Consider the following 17,589-nt stretch of genomic DNA (forward strand, 5'->3'; position numbering starts at 1 on the left):
AAAATTTTACATTATAAGTTTTTGTTTGTAAATTTAGTTTTCATTTTTTCCATGCTATCCTTCGTGTTTAATGTCCCAGCAGACCAACCTAATGGATTCCATGGAGCCTCACTCACATGGTCTTACACCATTTCACCATCTTGGCATATTATCAAATGATGCCATAGGGCCTCACCCACATGGTCTTACACATATCGTATTTGCCTGCAAGGTCAAGTCATGATATGCCAGCCCAGTTCTCAATAAAATTTCCCTACTAGAGGCATCACAAATAAAGCTTCTTTCCACATTCATTACTTGCTATCCTACCTAATGTTCAGTTCTCATTCATTACTTTACTTATGAAATGAGGACATTGCTTCTTTTTAAAGGGGGTAAGGCAATATTAGCATGAATTTAAAGTATGTTTCAATGCTTTCACATGAGTATGCTGAAATAAAATGATGTTTAAAGAAAATTTTTGTTCATAAGTTAGCTCAAATGCAAGTATGATTTTTTATTTTATTTGAGTCTTTTTTTATGTTATCCTAAGTTATAGAATGCTTGTATGTTCTTAGGTCTTATGTAGAATTTTTCCATGAAAATTGAATTTCTTTTGAATTTGACATGCATGAAGGTTTAAGTCCTTAAAATTGACTTTGTAACTTTCTTGAGGGGTAAGAATTTAACCACAATTTAGGCAAATTTTCTTTGGATCATTTGAGCCTTTCAAGCCGACCATATGAATTTGACCCTTGAAACCTTAATTTGAGCCTTAAAGCCTATTCTATTGCTATTTACCTACATCATAATCCATGCTACCATCATTTTAAAATATATCTTATTTTTACACCTATCTTAACTATACTTAAATTGGTAAGAAAATATCGAGGAAAAATTTAAAAAGATGTACATGTTATTCATATGTTAAAAAAAATTCTATTTAAATGTCAAGCAAAAGAGGAAAAATAAATTCTCAAAGTATTGAGAAATATTGGGCATATGCTTCAAAATTAAGTTTGAGGGGGTGAAGAATCCATTAGTAGGAAGGATGTACATCGAAAAGATCCAAGGTAAAGTTAAGGTTAAGATTACTGAACCTAAAAATTCACTTCTCTTTATCCCTACCTTAAGCCTAACCTCATTACAACCTTATAAAAGACCTATTGATTTGCATGATTATGCCAACTACATTAGTTGAGAGGAATTGCTAAGTTCAACACCTGATGACCATTAATTAGACTTTGTGATTGCTTTGTTTGATTGACCAAGTAACTTTGATCAAATGGTGAATGTTATGTATGATCTTGAAAAGCATGCATTTAATGACTTATGCTAGCATTTTTCCACACTTAGAATAAAATTTTGAAATAAAGTTTGCATATGAGTGACTTATCAATAAAAGGAGCTTGTGAGCATGATTTTATTTATGTATGGTTATGTGCAAAGATTGATGCTTTTTAAACTTATTACAAATTTACCCTAGTAAAATTTGTGCTTTACATGAAACATTACTTGGGACAGGCAATGGATTAAGTTTGGGGTGTGTAAATTCTAATTTGTATAGGTTTTTAGTTGTTTATAACTCCTTTTAACTTAAAAATTATATTAATTTTGAGTATTTTTAGTTAATTAATTAGGTAAATTTTCTTATATTCGATGATGGGTATGAATTTATAAAAAAATGCAAATATGTGTTTTATTTTATTAATTTTGTGCATAAATTAAATTATTTCATGTTATTTATTATTGTGTTATATTTTATTATGTAGGGGGCCATGAAGTTGATATAATATGAAGCTTATTATAATTATTGCATGGACATGAGCAATTCTACCCTATTTGGACAGTAAAACTATGCAAATTGGTTCATGTAGATGTTACTTTGACCCAGTTAAAAAAGATGTTACATGGTGGACAACTCTGATTATTTAATGGGTCAAGGGGAAGACAAGCCCACTTTAGCACAAGCATGTTGGCTGCCCAAAAATCAGTTTTTGGATATTTATTGAAGGTCCCTATGGTTGAAACTAAATCAGAAAAGATTCCATGAAGTTTTCCCTTGAAACCATCCAACCCTTGCCTCATTTTAGCATGATTTCATGCTTGAATCAAGCAAACATCATCCACCCTTTTACATGATGTGTGGTCGGCAAAGTACAGGAGTAAATGGTGGGATATTTTTCATTATTTTTAGTAAACTCTCCCACTAACCTCAGGTATAAATACCTACTCCCATCTCACATAGCTCTCATCCTTTACTCAATCCCTCATCTCTCATTTCATATTATTCTTCCATTCTCTCATTCCTCTCTTCATTCCCACGTATAATGTCTCATATTTCCAATCTTTTCTTAGCTAGAAAAACTCTGATAAGGACATTTCTTAGCCGACCACCTTGAGGAGCCATTAGCAAAGGAGCAACAGGAGGATCGGAGGAAAACATATTCAATCAGAGCTTGTAAAACTATTGATTTGACAAAGTTTATTCTTTCTTACTTTGTTACTTTATTTTTAATCATGTTTGTAATGTGCTTTGCTATCTTGTCATCAACAATGGTAACTTAAATCTGTTTAGCTAGGATAATTGCATTAATGAGTCCTAAATGCTATCTTGTGCACATCGGCCTTTTTAACTCTTAGATGGTGATACCCTGACCAGAGATCTATACTAGAGAAAACTGACGCTCCTTGCAGTTGGTCGAACAGATCATCAATCCTTGGCAGAAGATATTTGTTCTTAATGGTCAGCTTATTCAGTTGTCTGTAGTCGATGCACATATGCATGGATCCATCCTTCTTTTTCACAAACAAGACTAGTGCTCCCCACGGAGATACACTAGGTCAGATAAACCCACGGTCCAATAGATCTGGAATTTGGGCCTTAAGCTCTACAAGCTCTTTCGGTGCAATTCTATCAGAGGCGATGGACACCAGAGCTGTACCAGGAAGGAGCTCAATCCCAAACTCCACTTCACGTTCTGGAGGTAACCCGAGTAACTCTTTAGGAAAGACATCTAAAAAATCCTTAACAGTCTGGATATCCTTTACTCATAAGTCTCCAACATCTGAAACACTGACGTAGGCCAAGAATACCTCACAACCTTTGCGAACCAATTTCCCAGCTCTTAGTGCAGAAATTACATTACTCAAATAATTTCGTCGTTCCCCAATTACCACTACTTCCTTATCTGCCTCAGTTATCAGAACAACTCGTTTAATGGCACAATCTAACCTTACCCGATGTTTAACTAATCAATCCATGCCCAGTATTAAATCAAATTCTTCGAAAGACAGCTCCATTAGATCAGCCAGAAAGATAACTCCTTGTATCTCTAAGGGAACATCTCTAAACACCTTATTAACCCGAACGGTCTTCCCTAATGGACTTAGAATAGTAATCTCACTCATAGTATTTTCAGCCTTAATACTCAATATCTTAGACACAGAGCATGCTATATACAAATGAGTAGATCCAACATCAATCAATGCAGTATAAGGTACACTATGGATAAAGAATGTACCCGTTATGACATTTGAAGCATCTCCGTCCTCTCGGTGATGTGCAGCGTAAACTAGTGTTGGCTGCCTCGCCTTAGTATGACCAGCACCTCTGCCCGGTGCTCCACGACCACGACCCATACCATTTCCACCCTTGGCCTGACCTCAGCCTCTCGATGGCTACTGACCACCCTGCTGAACATTACCAAAACCAGTAGCTTGCACCTGCTCGGGCCTCCATAGACAATACTTGACACGATGCTCTAATGATCCGCATCTCAGATATGCACCCATCTTTTTCCAACATTCACCCTGATGGCATTTCCCACAATCAGCACAAAACTGCGATCCAGTAGTAGCAGCAGCAAGGGTCCTAACTCTGATTGTTCCATAACTCTGGGCTTTTTCTTAAACTTTTGAAAAGAATTTGAGGGCTCAGCATCCCTCTTAGCTTTGCCTTTCTCTCTGTTCTGGCGCTCAGCGCACGTCACATCCTCTGCGATTTTTGCCTTGTCAACCAGTGCTGTGAAATCCCGCTCCCTCTGAGGAGCTATCAGAACCCTTAAACCATCCCTGAGGCCATCCACAAATCAAACACACCACTCGTATTCTGTTTCCACCATCCCACGTACATAGCGGCTCAGTCGTAAAAATTTGGCCTCATACTCCGCCACTATCCTCCCTCCCTGTGTTAAGTTCGAAAATTCCCTACTACGGGCATCCACATAGCTGGCACCCACATATTTAGCCTAGAAAGTAGTCTTGAAAAAATCCCAGGTCAAACGATCGGGTTAAGTGCCCTCTTTGACAATAAGCCACCACCAGTAAGCCTCATCTCTCAGTAGAGATACTACACCTTTTAGCTTCTGATCAGGGGTGTAGTCAAGGTCATCCATAATCCTTTCTGTGGCCTCAATCCAATATTCAGCCACATTAGGGGTAACTCCAGCAATACCCCTGAATATCTCTGCCCCATTAGACCTGAGTCGTTTCGTAACCGACCTACGACCTCCAATACCAATATCAGGCTCGGCAACCCTTTCTAGAATCTTGAACATTGCTTGGGACAATACGTTGTCCCCAGTAGCTCGATTACGAGACCCTCTCTCAGCCATAGGTGAAGCTAATGCCTCTCTAACATCCTCATTAGGCTGGTGTCCAGAAGACGAAAACCCAGCTCGAGCACCTCCACGGCTTCTGCCGCAGCCTCTACCACGAGTACCTCTAGTGCTCATTATCGTATGAGCTTAGTCTGTATTGAAAGTTTTATGCCAGTCAATTTATTGTTCTGATGTTTATTATAGATATTTTAAGAATAATACAATTTCAGAGTTTATTTTCACAGTTTGTAATCTTACTACAGTTTGTAGTCTATTCTAATTAGAGAATTTCTGTACAGTTTTACTAACTATTGTAGTTCTAGAAATATGATAAACCGTAGTTTATACATTTTTTTACCCCATGTTAAACACATTTTATGGATTATTTCCCATTAGAATTGGTGAATTCGATGCTCCTAATGCTTTAATTTCATGTTTTATACTTAGGAGAGCATAGGAGAGCGAAAGGAACGAGAAACGGGCCAATGTACAAAATCAACACGGCCTGGACTTCCTCACACGGGCAGCCTACACGGCCGTGTCAATTTAGTAGAATCGAAGCATGACTCACACGGGTAGAACACACGCCCGTGCCATTCTAACAAGCTCTAACACGGCCTAAAATAATCGCACACGGTTGTGTCACACGGGCGTGTCCCTGTCGAGCCCAAGTTGAGTCCAATTCGGAAAAGGCTAATTTTGAGGGCTCTTAGGCATTCCAAAGCCTATAAATACATCCTAGAGAAGGAAGAAAAGGGAGACACAGAGTAAAGAGTAAGGAATTACTCCAAGAAAGCCGATTGATCCATCTTAGAAGCCGGATTCACCATCAAGACTAAAGATCTCTCCTCAATTTCCCCTTCAAGAGTTTTGGGTTTTCTTTATGTTTTGTATTCTTTATTATTCTGAGATGTTTTCTTATTTAGTTACGAACTAAAACCCCAAAATACCTATGGGGAATGAAACCTAAGACGAATCTTATTATTATTTTATGAATTGTATGATAAATATTTAACTTGTTCTTAATTATGTGTTCTTAATTCTTGTTTAGATATCACAGGATACTGATTCAATATAAGCTCTTATTTAAAGTAGGAATAAAACCTGAATAAGAGTACATTTGTCATAATTAAGCGGAGTTGATTGCGCGCCTAGACATAGGGTGACAAGATTTTGCCAGATTAGGGTGAAACCTAATAAGGATACCCATAGATCGAGTTAATGCAACCCTGGGGTGTTAATTAGAGAAAGGTATCAATTATTCAATCTAGGGATTAGACGTTATTAGTCTTGAATAGGGATAATAATATAACCTAGGGATCTCTACAGAACAAGTTAAATGAATAAATCGTTCGATTCGAAGCCAGAATAACAAGTACAGTCTAGGTGGATTTTTCCTTAGGTATTGTCTTAATTCAATTGATTTTCCCAAAAGAAATTCCCCAAATCCATTCTCTATGAATTCTTAGTTTAGATAATTAGTTAGTTAAAACAAAAAACTCTTTATTATTAGGCTAGATAATAAAAAGACAGTCATTACTAGTACTTTTAGTTCCTTTGGGTTTGACAATCCGATCCTGCTAAAACTATATTACTGTTCGATAGGTACACTTGCCTACATCGCGATAATAGTTAGTTTCAAGAATGATTAATTATAAATATTTAAAACCTATCACGAAATCACGCGATCAAGTTTTTGGCGCCATTGCCAGGGAACTAAAATATTAGGAACACTCAATTTTTATTACTTTAGCCATTTAATTTTCTTGCAATCTAATTTTATTTTTAATTTTATTCCAATTTACTAATTTTATTTTTCTTTCTTCTGACAGGTTTTTATAGTTTATGACTAGAAGAAAACCTTCAGGACCACTACTTTTTGACGAAAAAATCAATCACACAGTTCGCAGAAACCAAAGAGAAATAAGGCAAAGCCTAAGATACACAGAGAACGAGCAAGAAGACGATACTCAACCCCCAACCGAAGAGATGGCTAAAAACCAAGACAATCAGCTACCTCCTGCAATTGCGGCTAATCAAAATCCTGCTCCACTCACTATGTATGATTATGCTAAACCTTCTTTAACAGGAACTGAATCAAACATAGTTAGACCTGCTGTAGCTGCCAATACTTTTGAACTGAAACCTAACACAATTCAAATGATATAACAGTTTGTTCAGTTTTATGGTTTGCAGGATGAAGTTCCCAACGCTCACTTAGCAAACTTTTTGGAACTATGCGATACATTTAAAATTAATGGCGTTTCTGACGATGCCATTGGTCTACGATTATTCCCTTTCTCATTGAGGAACAAAGCTAAACAGTGGTTGAACTTGTTACCACGAAGGTCAATTACTACTTGGGAACAAATGACCGAAAAATTTTTACTAAAATATTTTTCGCCGGCTAAAATGGCTAAATTACATAATGATATCTCTTCTTTTGTGCAAATGGATTTAGAAACACTCTACGATGCATGGGAGAGATACAAGGACCTTTTGAGAAGGTGCCCTCACCATGGGTTACTGCTTTGGCTTCAGGTTCAAACATTCCATAATGGCCTGAATCCTTCGAATCGGTAAATGGTTGACGCAGCTTCTGGCGGAACCATCAATATTAAAACACCTGAAGATGCTTATGAGTTTATAGAGGAGATGTCACTGAATAACTATCAGTGGCAAGTCATAAGGACAAAGCCAACGAAAACAGCCGGTGTTTATAACATCGATTCGGTCACCATGCTCTCTAATCAGGTAGAACTCTTGAATAAGAAAATTGATGGCTTTCTTAGTTCTTCACAAGTTTATCCAGTAATGCAGTGCGAAGCAAGTGGCGGTGAAACAAGCCATTCGGAATACCAACCTTATGGCCACAACATCGATAACAAGCAATTAAATTACATGGGTAATAATTCTCGACCTCAAAACAATCCATATAGTAACACTTATAATGCAGGTTGGAAGAACCACCCAAATTTCTCATGAGGAGGCCAAGGAAACCAGAGACCACCTCCAGGCTACCAACAACCACCCTACCAACAGAAAAAGAAGCCAAACCTTAAAGAGATGCTCTCAAAGTTTATATCGGTGTTAGAAACTCATTTCTAGAATACCAAGACGGCACTTAAAAATCAACAAGCATTGATCCAAGGGCTCAAAACGTAGATAGGCTAGTTGTCCAAACTAATTTCGAAAAGACCATTAGGAAGTTTACCTAGTAACACCAAATCAAAAGAGCATGTAAAAGCAGTTACACTAAGGAGTGGGAAAGTGTTAGTGGAATCTGAAAAGAAGCTAACACAAGAATCCGTGACAAGCGAAAGGGGGAAGAAAACGCAAAACAAAGGACAACCCAAAGGTCAAGGAATATAAACCACCAGTTCCATACCCAGCAAAACTAAAAAAAGACAACATCGATGCACAATTCGGTAAGTTTCTTGAACTTTTTAAGTAATTACATATCAACTTACCTTTTGTTGAAGCTATCACAGATGCCAAACGCAATGAAATTTTTAAAGGAGCTTTTAGCAAATAAGTGGAAGATGGACGAGACATCGTATGTGGAGCTAAACGTAGTTTGCTCAGCTATTCTCCAGAATAAACTGCCAACAAACTTAAAGATCCAGGGAGTTTTACAATTCCTTGCTTAATTGGTAGTTTAGATGTTAATAATGGATTAGCTGATTTGGGGGCTAGTATTAATGTCATGCCTTACAAAATGTTCAAACAATTAGGTTTCGAGAAACCCAAATAGACTAGGATGAGCATTTCCAAGGGACATTATTGAAGATGTGTTAGTTAAAATCGATAAATTTATATTTCCTATTGACTTTATTGTTCTAGACATAGAGGAGGATAGCAATACTCCTTTAATTCTAGGAAGGCCATTTTTAGCAACTGCTAAAACAATTATTGATGTTGGCACAGGTGAACTCACACTCCGTGTGGGAGACGAAACAATCACCCTTCAAGCTCGCAATTCTGGCAACACAATGGAAATTGAAGGTGATCGTCTAAACCATTCTACTAAAACTAACAAAGTGGTGCAACCTTCTTTGTAAGAAATGAGTCTCAAGGAAGTACATGAACCATTCTCAAGCAATAGTAGAGGACCCATTCATGAAGATCGAAGGCTACAAATCGAGGAGCTAGATGAATGGCGGACGCATAAACCGAAAACACCTGACAAACCAAATCTACGATAGAACAAGCTCAATCCCTTTCCAAATCAACTTAAGGTTGGAGATAGAGTCTTATTAGATGCCACATATCTCCACATTGTTACTACCACATCGAATAAAGAAATCCCTCTTACGGTACTCAGCATTTTCCCATTTGGTACGGTCGAGGTGAGTCATCCCAAGTTCAGCACTTTTAAGGTAAACAACACCCGTTTAAAACCTTATTTTGATGAGATTAATAGCAGGATTGAGGAGTATAAACTCCTCAAACCACCATGATCATTCAATGAAGACGTAAGTCGAGCTTAGACTATAAATAAGTGCTTCTCGAGAGGCAACCCGAGCACTAACTGTATTAACTACTTTAAAATTTAGTCTTCAACATCTAACTTACTAACAGAGCGCTTGAATACAGGTTTTCCACAGGGACACGGCCAAGAGCACGGGCGTGCTTAGGGCCGTGTGAAAATAGGAAAACAATTTTTCCCAAACACGGGCTACGATAAAATGCCACGGTCGTGCGACATGGCCATGGTCAAACCTGCCAAAACAACACGGAGGTGAGGCACGGCATGTGGAAGAACCATGGGTGAACATGTTAAAACAACACGGGCATGCGACACACCCTTGTCTAGCACCCGTGGCTGACATGATCAAAATAACACGAGCGTGCGCAGAGGTACACGACCGTGGGAGAAGCGAATCGCGCCAGACACCGCCGTACAACACGATCATATAGCCACACGGCCTAGACACACGGGCATGCTAGAAGGCCGTGTGACGACATCTCAATTCGCGACGAACACGGACGGGACACGATCCACACGGGCGTGTGCATCGGCCGTGCCACTTGAAAAATTCAATTATTTATCTTATTTTATCTTATTTTATTTTATTTTTCTTTAATTAAGTTTTTAAGATTCATTTGTTTTTTTTAAAACACAACTTATCTTTATCACTACTATTAGATTATTCCCTTAACTCTCATTTTATCCTTCAAAATCATGCTTGCCCTCCAGCTTTATTTCCAATACTCGATCTCGCCAATCCAAGAATACCATCCATTCTTAATTCAGGAAGTTTCACTTCTCTCCCTATCTTATTTTTATATTCTAATATCTATCTTTGTAATTGAGGGCAATGTACATCTTAAGTGTGGGGGTATTTATTTCATTATCAAAAAAATCCCTAAATGACTACCTTATGCTCTTGAAAAGCTTTCATATCATATGTAGGATAAATTTTGATTGATTTATGATTTTTATTGATATATCTTGAATTAAAACATAGGCATTTATGCATTGATTGTTTAAACTTCAAGACATTAGAGAATCAAGCATGATAAGTTGATTTTTAAGAATTTAAAATTATAGGTTGTTTCCCCAAGTCTAGGTATTACTTTGAATTGGAATTCACGAGTTTAAACATCAAAAAGCCATAATTTTTGTGAGATTTTTGAGCCTTTTGAGCATCTATTAATTTTTTAATGCTCACTTTTATTATTTCTTTGAGTGCGTCAATATCGAATTGTTATTCTAGAACTTACCTGATTATGCATGTCAAGACCACACTATTTGATTTGATATGTCAAGATGATAGGGGCACTTAGGATTAACCCATTCATGCCATGAAAAGCCTACCTCTACGATTAACCCTTAGTAAACCCCTTTGAGCCTAATAAGTCATTCCTTGTATTACCCTCAATATCAACCCTTAACCCATTATTGTTAAAATCCCCTAAATTAATTTGATCCCCATTTTTGTCGAGATTTAAGCTAAGTAAATTGCTTAGCTATGTCTTGTTTGTAATAAGTTAGTCTATGTTATTTAACTTGTTCTAAAAAAACTATGTATAAACATTAGTAATTCCATATTCTGAGAAGAAGCTCTGTTGTACGCAAGTGATATTAACTCTTTTTCTAGTTAGGCAATTTTTCAATTCGATCTCGATTCTAACCATTTCTTTCAGCTTGTGACCACACCCCCTAACCAAGCTTCGTTACAACCTTCTAAAGACCTTTTCATTGATGTTTCATCTCAATTTATAGTGGTAGGAATTTGATTTTCATGCAAGCCTATGGGAATGACTTTTCATTATTGACTATTGAGTGTTTCATTTATTGTCCTTAAACAACTCGAGTGATTTGAGTGAATCTGTAGTGAGGATGTGAAACTTTGTGATAAATTAAATCAAAGGTAATTACTTAGATGAAGGGAGACACCTATGTTTGCATGATGAAATACTCAACTTGAAATGTTTGAAACTTTTATGTTCTTTTAGTTGAATTCTCAATATAGGATTACCTATGGATTATTTTGAGATATTATCGATAGAAATTATAAATTGAGAAGAATTTATTCTGATTATGATGAGTTGAGAATTTTGCTTGAGGACAAGCAAATGCTTAAGTGTGGGGGTATTTGATAAACCATAGTTTACACATATTTTTACCCCATGTTAAACGTATTTTACAGATGATTTTCGATTAGAATTGGTGAATTCGATGCTCCTAATGCTTTAATTTCATGTTTTATACTTAGGAGAGCATAAGAGAGCGAAAGGAACGAGAAACAGGCCAAAAACGGAGAAAATGAGCCAAAGTATGAAATTAACACGGCCTGGACTTCCTCACACGGGTAGCCCACACGGCCGTGTCAATTTGGCAGAATTGAAGCACGACTCACACAAGTAGAACACACGCCCGTGCCATTCTAACAGGCTCGAACACGGCCTGAAATAATCGCACATGAGCGTGTCCCTCCCGAGCCCAAGTTGAGTCCAATTCAGAAAAAGGCTAATTTTGAGGGCCCTTAGGCATTCCAAAGCCTATAAATACATCCTAGAGGAGGAAGAAAAGGGAGACACAGAATAGGGAGTAAGAAATTACTCCAAGAAAGCCGATTGATCCATCTTAGAAGCCAGATTCACCATCAAGACTGAAGATCTCTCCTCAATTTCCCCTTCAGGAGTTTTGGGTTTTCTTTATGTTTTGTATTCTTTATTATTCTGAGATGTTTTCTTATTTAGTTATGAACTAAAGCCCCTAAATACCTAAGGTGAATGAAACCTAAGACGAATCTTGTTATTATTTTATGAATTGTATGATAAATATTTAACTTGTTCTTAATTATGTGTTCTTAATTCTTGTTTTGATATCCCAGGATACTAATTCAAGATAAGCTCTTATTCAGAGGAGGAATAGACCTTATTTAAGGGTACATTTGTCATAATTAAGTGGAGTTGATTGCGCGCCTAGAGATAGGGTGACAAGATTTTGCCAGATTAGGGTGAAAACTAATAAAGGGATCCATAGGTCGAGTTAATGCAACCCTAGGTTGTTTATTAGAGAAAAGTCTCAATTATTCAATCTAGGGATTAGACGTTATTAGTCTTGAATAGGGATAATAACATAACTTAGGGATCTCTATGGAACAAGTTAAATGAATAAATCGTCTGATTCGGAGCCAGAATAACAAATACAGTTTAAGTGGATTTTTCCTTAGGTGTTGTCTTAATTCAATCGATTTTCCCAAAAGAAATTCCCCAATTCCATTCTTTGTGAATTCTTAGTTTAGATAATTAGTTAGTTAAAGCAAAAACCTCTTTATTCTTAGGCTAGATAATAAAAAGACAGTCATTACTAGTATTTTTAGTTTCTTTGGGTTCGACAATCCGTTCTTGCTAAAACTATACTACTGTTCAATAGGTACACTTGCCTACATCGTGATAATAGTTAGTTTCAAGAACAATTAATTATAAATATTTAAAACCTATCACGAAATCACGTGATCAAAATAACATTTCAATATTACTCTTTCAGAACAAACAAACAATCAGAAGACTTACAGGATCGGCGCGGAGACTCGGTGTACCACTCCTTCAGTAAAACATTTCCAAATAATCATTTTTAAACCAAAGACAATGATGTTGAAATTTTCACGTGTTTAAAAAACCCCAAATCCACAATCGATTTTTGCAACCTGGCTCTGATACCATTAAATGTAACACTCCAAACTCGGCATAGATGTTATGTCGAATCTGTGATGTCACATTGAAGTGTTTTTCTAAAACACAAATTTGGTGAAACGTTTGTTCCTACATAAAAACTTCTTTAGGTTCTTAAAAAAAGTTAGGAAATCCGACTCATTGTGAAAACTCAATTTCTTTTAGCAAAATATTAGTTATGTTAGTTTGTTATTAAACTTTAAAATAGTTTATTGTGGAAGCTTTTAAAAGGTGTTGCGTAAATGTAGTGTTTTCTGAAAACATTTATTTATATTTTCATGGAAATTCGAAACCTACTACTACTAGATTAAAATTCAAGTAACCAAATCCCCAAATTAAAATAAAGATAAAAAATAAAATTAAAGAGGTCTTATTACATAATGAAAACCAAAAATAAAACCTTAATTATAAAATTAAAGGAAACTTCATCGAGTGGCCACCTCTGAGTCCTCCATCGCCCCGATTCATTTAAGCCTCGGGATTTCCTACACAGTTAATAGATGGGTGAGTTTGCGACAACTCAGTGCGTGAAATCCCATAAAAACATACAGTCAAAGTAAATACAATTTGGGCCTAAGCCCTTTCAGTTTCAGTTAGGAGCCTTAACCCCTCATTCAGTAGCAATAGCAGTCTGGGCCTGAGCCCATTTCAGTATCAGTGGAGGTCTGGGCCTTAGCCCATTTCAGTAAATTATGCAAACAAATAATCCTACCCAATCCATCCACTATACACCATCTCCATACCAGCCCTACACACTATGTGGGGTGATAAACAGTAATTTATACATATTTTTATCCCATGCTTAACACATTTATGGATGATTTCTCCTTAGATTTGGTAAATTCGATGCTCATAATTCTTTAATTTCATGTTTTATACTTAGGTGAGCATAGGAGAGGAAAAAGAGCGAGAAACAGGCAGAAAATAGAGAAAATGGACACACATGAGAAATCAACACGGCCTAGACTTCCTCACACGGGCATGTCACACGGCCGTGTCTTTTTGGTAGGATTGAAGCACGACTTATACGGGTAGATTACACGCCAGTGCCTATTCAACAGCCTTGACCACGGGCTGGAGTAATCGTACACGGGCGTGTCCCTCCCGAGCACAAGTATAACCCTATTCGAAAAAGGCTAATTTTAAGGGCTCTTAGGCATTCTAAAGCCTATTTAAACACTTGAGAAGGCACTTAGGAAGGGGGACGCAGAGTAGGAGGCAAGGAATTACTCAAGGGAAGCCGATTGGTCCATCTCTGAAGCCGGATTCACCATCAAGATTAAAGATCTCCCTTCAATTTCCATTCAGGGTTTTGGGTTTTCTTTATGTTTTGTATTCATTATTCTTCTGAGATGTTTTCTTCTATAATTATGAACTAAACCCCCTAAATAACTAAGGGAAATGAAACCCTAAGACGGATCTTGTTATTATTATCATCTGAATTGTATGATAAATATTTGACTTATTCTTAATTATGTGTTCTTAATTCTTGTTTTAATATTCCAGGATAATGATTCGAGTTAATGCTCTTATTTAGAGGAGGAATAGACCCTATCTAAGAGTAAATTTTTCATAATTAAGCGGAGTTGATTGCACGCCTAGAGATATGGTGACAAGATTTTGCCAGATTAGGGTGAAACCTAATAAGGGAATCCATAGATCGAGTTAATTAGAAAGAGATTTTAATTATTCAACCTAGGGTTAGACGTTATTAATCTCGAGAGAGATAATAATATAACTTCAGGATTTCTACGGATCAAGTCAAATGAATAAATCGTCTGATTCAGAGTAAAATAACAAGTGAAGTCTAGGTGGACTTTTTCCTTAGGTATTGTCATAATCAATCGAATTTTCCCAAAAGTATCTTTCCAAATTTTCTTTCTGTGCATTCTTAATTTGTAGGCTAGATAATAAAAAGATAGTAATTACTAGTACTCTTGGTTCCTTTGGGTTCGACAATCTGGTCTTGCTAAAGCTATACTACTGTTCGATAGGTACACTTGCCTTCATCGTGATAATAGTTAGTTTCAAGAATGATTAATTATAAATTTTTAAAACCTGTCGCGAATATCACGTATCATGGGGATAAAAATTGACCCACCCAACCCTACACACCAAGTCGTACCACATGCGAGACTAAAACAGTATTTGCAGCAGAGCTGCCAGTAATAGGCTTAAAACCTTTTAGTACACCTCCTTCAAAACCATGAATGCCACCCCATTTAATGCAACATAATATCATAAGTGTATGTAGAAATGTCATGCTCAAAAATAGTCATACGTAATACAAGGGTATTTCTGTCAATTTACCTTTCAGGGGCATGATGGTCATTTCATCAATATCGGGCTCTAAGTATACTTACCGACCCAACAATAGGTCCACAGTCATCTTGGGCGACCCATGCAACCTTAACAGTCAATCAGTAATAATGGGCCTACTGCCCATATTGCGGGCCCATATGGGCCCACACTCTCATATGGCCCACGTAGCCCAGAAATAGCCTCAACCGTGTAGCTACACAGCCTAACCCATGATTTACCATACTTTGTGTGATTTCTCTGTGTGGGGCCCATTGACCCATTAGGCCCACACGGCTCAGTTTGGCCCAGGAAAGTGGCCACGACCATCTCGTCGACCACACGGTCGTGTTCTATCACATACCCTACCACATGGGTGACCACACGCCCGTGTGGTGTCGACAGCCCTCTTTTCAGCTTTTTGACTTTTTGTCGATTTATGCTACTAGCAGTGCGATTAAACACCTGTTCACAAAAATGTGCGAAAAGTCCCCAAGAACTCCCACCTACATTCATTCACAAAATCCAGTTAATCGCATACCAATCATGCTATCTAAAACCCCCACCAAAACAACTTACCCAATTACTTACCCCTTACTTGCACAAATCAGCCGTTAATGGCTTACTCGATGAATCCGTTGTAAAAGACCAATCAAAAGGCCTTTAGGGTTTCTCTGCAATCCAAACTACACTTATCAACCACCAACAATAAAATAGTTGTACTAGTTGAACCATTACTTACCGAAATTTAATACCCCAACTAGGAGGAGGAATATTCAGCCTACACCCACAAAAGCCAGAAGTGTACAGAGTGACAGGGATAAAGTAGTATAATCATACTCCTAGCAACAAACGGTAGAGATGAGGAGATATTAATAGAAGATCATAACAGTAATGAGAACAAAAGAGAACAAAAGAAGCAGAAAGGAGAGCAAAAACTACACAGTTTTTACCTAATGGAAACCACCACAAGCAGAATCCCTAGAGTCCTCATACGGCACCACCACTCTCACACCAACCCATCTCCTTGATTTCCTACTAAAACCTCTCCACAATATCCTCAAACCGATCACTATCCAAATCCCTCTTTCTCCTTGTAACTTTAGGCTACATGATCCCTCAACCACTCAAAAAATCCAACCATCCAAGCAATAGAGTCTCACTACCATACAACCATCCACTCAGTAGTTTGCAAAATAAAACACCCTTGCACGCAATAAGACTCGACCTCAAGACCTTTGAGCATCCTAACACGTCACTTACCACTAGACTAGCAGGTTTTTTATGCCATGTAACCCTCACATTAATTTAAAAGCCTACTAGCTGCAGACAATGGTTTGCTCTATCTTGAGCAAAACTTTTCTCAAGCCAAGGCTTGAACCCATGACTTCCGAGACACTCCTAATGCACTAAACCAATAAGTCAAACATATATCCACGTCACACACAAACATAAATAATTTTAATAGGGATTTCGATATTTAAGAAATTGGGGTGTTACACACAAAATTTGGCTTTCCCTCTTCTTACTCTTTGGGGAGGCCGAATGTAAGTTTTCTTGTAACGACTGTGATTCGCGAAATTATGATAGGACTGCGAACCCTATTGTGGAAGCTAGGGTCGATTATGTTTTGCATTTTAGGTGATCTATCCACTTTTGGGGTAAGTGCTTTAAGTTTTAGTTATGGTTATGATGGGTTATTGATTCTTATGAATCAGTTAACTATTTTGTGTGAAGGATAAAGTAGCAGGAAGTAAACGTTGGTCTTGGAACAAATGGGGTTTTACGATTGTTCGATTGGTAAGTAGGGATAACTCGGTTAAAGTATTTTCAATACTATGGTTTTAGATTAACCAAGAATATGAATTGATGGTGGGGTTGTTGAGAATCATAGGTGTTTATCTCAGAAGTGTTGCGGCTACAGTTTCATAACAGGTGTGTAAACATCACTGCTATTAGGTGTGAAACTAGCAAAAGCCGAAAAGCTAAAAAGTGAACAGTCGACACCACTTGAGCGTAAGACTGCTCATGTAGCAGGCCGTGTGAAACAAACATGGCTGTGTGGTCGATGAAATGGCCATGAGCACTTTCATGGATCAAAACGATATTGGGTCATTTTGGGACGAACTGGCCCGTGTAGGCCCAATGGGGCCAGTAGGCCCCACATGGGAAAATCGTACAAAAGTGTGGTAGTTAGTGGGACAGGCTGTGTACACCGCACGGCTAAGGCCATGTTTGGGCTATGTAGGCCACACGGGCATGTGGGCCAACATGGGCCTACGATATGGGTTGTAGGCCTATTATCACAGATTAACTGTTAAGGTTGCACGGGTCGCCCTAGACGATTGTGGACCTACTGTCAGGTCGGTAAGAATACCTGGGCCTTTATTTTGGTAAGATGACTGTTTTACCCCTATGTGATGTATAATTGTTTGAGCATGCCATTTTTACTGTATGCCCATTTATATTATGTTGCATTGCATGGGGTGGGATATATGATTTTGGAGGAAGTGTACTGAAAGGC

At 37.6% G+C, this 17,589-nt stretch overlaps 1 non-coding gene across 1 annotated transcript; it reads right to left on the reverse strand.

Annotated features, from left to right (window-relative positions):
• Window positions 1-6,999: 6,999 nt before the first annotated feature.
• Window positions 7,000-7,105, reverse strand: LOC128295943 (small nucleolar RNA R71). Its single transcript, XR_008286492.1, has one exon. It is a non-coding gene; the product is annotated as a small nucleolar RNA R71 (small nucleolar RNA).
• Window positions 7,106-17,589: the final 10,484 nt, after the last annotated feature.

This window comes from Gossypium arboreum, chromosome 7, assembly GCF_025698485.1.
Source record: "Gossypium arboreum isolate Shixiya-1 chromosome 7, ASM2569848v2, whole genome shotgun sequence".
NCBI lineage: Eukaryota > Viridiplantae > Streptophyta > Magnoliopsida > Malvales > Malvaceae > Gossypium > Gossypium arboreum.